Source organism: Plecotus auritus (genome assembly GCF_963455305.1).
Source record: "Plecotus auritus genome assembly, chromosome: 2".
In the NCBI taxonomy this organism is placed as follows: Eukaryota; Metazoa; Chordata; class Mammalia; order Chiroptera; family Vespertilionidae; genus Plecotus; species Plecotus auritus.
Genome location: NC_137771.1, coordinates 87,071,047 through 87,077,074, shown reverse-complemented (window position 1 = coordinate 87,077,074; position 6,028 = coordinate 87,071,047). Strand labels below are relative to the sequence as shown.

At 38.7% G+C, this 6,028-nt stretch overlaps 1 pseudogene across 1 annotated transcript; it reads left to right on the top strand.

Annotated features, from left to right (window-relative positions):
• Positions 1-1,015: 1,015 nt before the first annotated feature.
• LOC308241571 (RNA N(6)-adenosine-methyltransferase METTL16-like) lies at positions 1,016-2,693 on the top strand (annotated as a pseudogene). The gene has a single exon. The product of its transcript is annotated as an RNA N(6)-adenosine-methyltransferase METTL16-like (transcript).
• The last annotated feature ends 3,335 nt before the right edge of the window (positions 2,694-6,028 follow it).

Sequence of the window (6,028 nt, the reverse complement as noted above, 5' to 3'; positions counted from 1 at the left end):
TTAATTTTTATTGTGTTTGTACTTCAGATTTCACGATTATAGTTGTTTTCCTTTCCAAGTGAAGTTTTTCTTGTTGCTAAAACACCCTGATATACTTTTTTAAACATTTCAGTAAACCAATTTCTGCCCATTGCTAACACAAGTAAACAACTTTCCTTCTTCCTCTTAATTAGTCATTCCATCTATCAGTGATTGAAAGTTACCATATATTAGAGGTTCACACCAAGACAAAACATCCTAATATTAGGCCTATGCTTCCCTTTTTCCTTCAGGCTTTCTCCCCCCCACCTCCCCCATTCAATATTATCTTGGATAAAGCATTTGAGAAATTCTTGATGGAGACTAAATTCTACTGTGATTAAGACTTATTCTTTCTTGGGATGAAATAGCCACTAAGATTCAGCAGAAAGTTTCAGTCAGGCAGCCACAATGTTTTCCAACTCATAAGCAACTAAGTCATCTGTACCCTGGAGCCCTCCTACCTGTTTACAGTGGGGAAAGGACTGTTTCAACGTTCAATTCTGTTAGAACATGGTCTTTTCTCACATGATGGTTCCTTGGCCTTCTGAGGTTAAAACTCCAGTGAGTGGGCTGGGCACATTCCAGTTGAGGATTTGGCACTTAGCAGGGAGAGAATAGCTCTGCTGTCAGTTCTCAGTGAAAAAATAAATAACTCCAGAGAACAAAAGAAAAACAGTCCCTTTCTAGTCTTTGTCATGAATTTTATACAAAGTCAACTTTCTAACAACTCCTCTGAGATAATGACTGGCCTAACAGGACTTTCCTTCTTGGTTAAACCATATGCCAAGGGAGAAGGAAGGGGAACCTAGGGGAGAGATCTGTTTCTTTACACTCTGCTCCCCAGTCTCTTTCTTGATGGGATTCCAAGATGTAAGAATGCAAAAGACACACATGGAAGCAAGCTAAACAAGAATGTTCTTGATATATGGCTTAAGACTCCGGGGTTGGAGGCCCACTCCGAATTGGTGGTTTGTCTGGAACTTGGCCCACAGAGATGGCTCTGAGTAAATCAATGCATACAGGAAATAGATAAAAGGACAAACCTCCTGACTTTTTATATCTGGCATCCAAATATCCAGATTTTAAGAACATGTTCATATAAATCTGAATGGAAGAGTGAGTCTTAATTTTAAAGACCGCGAAGCAGTCAGAGCTCTGACTTGTACTCTTCTAAGGGAAGATTTTGGACTTTCTATTGATATTCCATTGGAGAGACTAATTCCCACAGTTCCCTGAGACTCAAGTATATTCATTGGGTAGGCGATCTGATTGGTCATCAGGACTCTGACAAAAGTATTCTCTGAAGAGGAATTGACATAGGTACTGGAACATCTTGCATCTATCCTTTACTTGGAAGTACCTTAAATGGTTGGTATTTTCTTTTAACAGAAGTAGATGATATGTGCTTCAATTATGCAAAGAAAAATGTGGAACAGAATAACTTATCTGATCTTATAAAAGTTGTAAAAGTACCACAGAAGATGCTTCTGATGGATGCTCTTAAAGAAGAATCTGAGATAATCTATGACTTTTGCATGTGCAATCCCCTTTTTTTTTGCCAATCATTTGGAAGCCAAGGGAGTAAACTCTCAAAATCCTCGAAGATCTCTACCTAGTTGGGTAAATACAGGAGGTAACACAAAGATCATGGCAGAAGGAGGTAAAGTAGAGTTTGTTAAAAGGATCATCTACCACAGTTTACAACTTAAAAAAAGATTGCACTGGTATAGCTGTATGCTGGGAAAGAAATACAGCCTTGCTCCTCTGAAGGAAGAACTTAGAGTACAAGGTTGTTCCTAAAGTCACCTACACTGAATTCTGTCAAGGCCAGACAATGAGATGGGCCTTTCCTTGGAGTTTTTATGATAATATAACAATACCATCACCACCAAGAAAGCAAAGAAAATTAGAGAAACCAAGAAAACCCATCACATTTGTAGTGTTGGAGTCTGTGATGAAAAAATTATCCCTCAAAGCATCACCTTTGGGCTCTGAGACAATGAAAAAAGGCATGGTACTTGTGATGACATGGATTGAAAAAATTCTCACTGATCTAAAGGTCCAGCATAAATGAGTTCCATGTGGAAAGGGGGAAATTAGCCTTTTCCTAACAGCCATAGAAAACTCCTGGATTCATTTAAGGAGAAAGAAAAGAGAATGAGTGAGACAATTGAGAGAAGTTCCTCAAGCTCCTGAGGACATCATCCAAGCCTTGGAAGAGAAAAGGTTCACCCCTGAAGAGTCTGGCAGTAGCCAAGATTTGGCCCAGGGCCCCTGGAAGAGTGTCCTGTGTGGGCCTGCTCTACAGGAAGGCGAGTCAGCCACTGTTGAGGGCCATGGCCCAATCCAGGATTCACTTTCCCAGGAAAGAAACCCAGAACCCATGGAGGATGAAAGGAGTGAGGAAAAGGGAGACATGGAGGTTTTGGAAAGTTGTAAAGGCTCTAACAATGGAACGCAGGACTGAGAGGCTCATCAACCCAGTGTCTGAAAAAGGGAACCCTTTCTGAGGAGTGTCTGGACATTACCTTCTCAAGTGTTTGATGAACATTAAGAAGCAGATAGATGATACCTTAGTTGAAATGCACTGGGTTGAGGGTCAGAACAGGGATTTGATGAACCAGCTTTGTACTTATATACGTAACCAGATTTTCAGGCTTGTTGCCAGTTAACTCTAACCTTGCATAGTTGTAAAAGTTCTATAAAGCAATTTGCTTTGGAGTGGCCTGTGGGGTGGCAAGAGAAATTCTACCATGGGCCTATTGGTAGCATTACGTGGAATTACCTTTAAAAACAAAAACAAATTAATTCATTTTTAGACATCCCCCTAACCCCTTTTCTTAAAGTTATAGGGCATTGTAGTATGGTAGTTCAGGATGAAGCATTATGATTGTCAGGATCGACAAAAAGCCATCAGAAAACTCATAAGGGATTTAAACCTGACTTAAACTAATTACCCTAGCTTTAGACTGCTTCTCTGAGGCCAAAGGATTATTTTTGGAATCTACTCAGGGTCAGAATTGTACAGAGCATCCTGCTTTCTCATCCCCCAAATGGAGTCAGTACACTTGGACAGATAGGCTCTGTACCCTCTTCTAGAGTCACCTTCAAGACTGAAGACTTTCTCTGGGTACATATGATTGACTGCCCCTGAGTCAGTCCTAGGAAAATAACTGGCCTGATAGTAGGTGGTAGAAGAGTCAGGGAGAGGAAACTTAGTAATGGCAGAAGAGGGGCTGATCTAGGGAGTGCCTGGAAACGTCACATTCCTGACTCATGTCCGTTTTGATGTTGCTTATTCCAGAAACAATTAGGGAAGCAAAACTCCCAGATGTGAATGACTGAGACACAACAGAATGAAGCCATACCCCTACCTCCAACTGAAAGTACTGTTTGTAGTAGTTTTACTAGTATATGACATTTGAAATGGAGCTTTGTTTTGTTTTTAATATAAGAGTACATATGTAACACCTTAATCAATAAAGAAATAAAAAAAATTTAAAAAAAGAGTAATTCTGAATTGGAAAAAAAAAAAAAAAAAAAAGAATGGTCTTTGCGATCTCCAGGGATCTCAGACAGACTTTTCTAAGGCAATAAATCTCTCAGAAGAAAGGCCCTCATACCCCAAACCATACACTCCTCTGAGACTTTTGGTAACCAGGTATGGAAACCTAATTCAAGCTAGCTTAATAAAAGAAAAAAAAAGGGGGGGGGGAAGAGAAGGAACCATTTGCAAGTGTAGATATAATTGAATCCTGGATATGAAGGCTGCCCTCTGAAGTGCATATGCCTGTTCTACTCTTGCATTCACACACAGGTCCTCAAGCAACCCTGAGCCAACATAGACCTTTGAACTTCTGATCTGAGAGGAAGGAATATTATTTTTTTTCCAATTGCTCTGGCAAGGGTCAAGTAAGGGCTATGATTAGTGTGGTTTGGATCAAACGACCATCCCGAAATCAATCTTTGTGGCCAGCAAGATGAGTGGCCGGAATTGAGCCAAGTGTCCATTCCTAAGACTAGGGGGATGTGGCAGGGGTTAGGGTTGGGCAGAGATGGAGGGCTGGAAATCACCTGAATCAGTTGGACTGAAAGGTATTATGAAATATTGAGGGAGAGTTGGTGCCTTACGGCGGTACTGGAAACATAATAAAAGATATGCCCGCTGCATGTATGGGAAGACCTAGATGGGTTGTTTATTAAAGGAGACCGTAAGTTTCTCAACACTTGGGGAAATAGTGGATTCTGAACCAGGTTTGTATAAGTCATAATGTGAACTGGAGAGTTAAGCTGCAGGTTGAGTTTCAGCACACTCAATTTTAAATAATTTCATTGTACTTTACTGGTTGGTCTAGTCCTGAGTAAGATTGTTACACTTGGGTATTGGGTTTTTATCTATTATTTATGTGGTCCTATTTTTTTTTCCATTTCTACCCACTGTCCACTAAAGAACTTATACTTCTCAAAACATATGGCTCTGGTGTCCCACACTTAAGTAATGACATAAACATTCTATCCCTCATTCTTTGCCAAATGACCTACCCTATACTTTAATCTCAAAGGATTTCAGGGAAATTGATGGTTAATATAAATTAAAATGAGTATTATTTGTTACCAGACAAGATACTATTATTTTTTACTTTAAGTATTTTTTATTTTTCAATTACAATTGACATGCCATATTATATTAGTTTCAGGTACACAAACTAGTGATTAGACATTACACAACTTACAAAGTCAGTGGTCAGCAAACTGTGGCTCGCGAGGCACATGTAGCTCGCAAGCCGCAGTTTGCTGCTCTGTTGACTAATGAGTTTGCTGACCACTGTACTAAGTGATCATTCCAATAAATCTCATGTCGATTTGGCAACATACACAGTTACTACAAAATTATTGACTATATTCCCTACATTGTACTTTTTAGGGACTATTCTGTAATTACCAATCTGTATTGTTTAATCCCTCCAACTCACCTCCCATCTGGCAACTCTCAAAATGTTCTCTGTATCTATGAGTCTGTATCTGTTCTGCTTTTTTATTTATTTTGTATTTTAGATTCAATTGTGGATAGATATGTATTTATTGCCATTTTACTACTCATATTTTTTATTTTTTTCTTCTTCTTAGAAAAGGCCTTTTAACATTTCATGTAATACTGGTTTAGTGGTGATGAATTCCTTTAGCCTTTTCTTGTCTTGGAAGCTCTTTATATATCTTTTGATTCTAAATTATAGTTTTGCTGAGTAGAGTAATCTTGGCTGTAGGTCTTTGCTTTTCATCACTTTGAATATCTTGCCACTCCCTTCTGGCCTGCAAAGTTTCCGTTGAGAAATCAGCTGACAGTTGTATGAGAGCTCCTTATAGATAATTAAATGCTTTTTTCCTGTTGCTTTTATGATTCTCTTTGTTTTTAACATTTGGCATTTTAATTATGATGTGCCTTGGTGTGGGTGTCTTTGGCTTCATCTTGTTTGGGACTCTCTTCACTTCTTGGACTATATGTCTGTTTCCTTCACTAGGTTAGAAAAGTTTTGTGTCATTTTTTTACATAGGATTTCAATTCCTTTCTCTCTCTTCTCCTACTAGCACCCCCATGATGTGAATGTTGGTATGCTTGCAGTTGTCCCACAGGCTCCTTATTCTATCCTCAGTTTTTGTATTCTTTCTTTTTCTTTTTGATGTGCTAATTGGTTGATTTATGCTTCCTATCTTTCAAATCTCTAATTTGATCCTCTGCTTCATCTACTCCACTGTTGATGCCCTATAATGTATTCTTCATTTCAGTTAATATATTTTTCATTTCTCACTGGTTCTTTGTTTTCTAGTTCCACTTTTAAGTATCCTATTTCTTTGTTGAAGTTCTCACTAAGTTCATCTACTCTTCCCCTAAGTTCATTGAACATCCTTATAACCAGTTTTGAACTCTGCATCTAGTGGATTGTTTCTCTCCATTTTGTTTAATTATCTTTCTGAGTTTTGTTCTGTTCTTTCATTTGGGACATGTTTC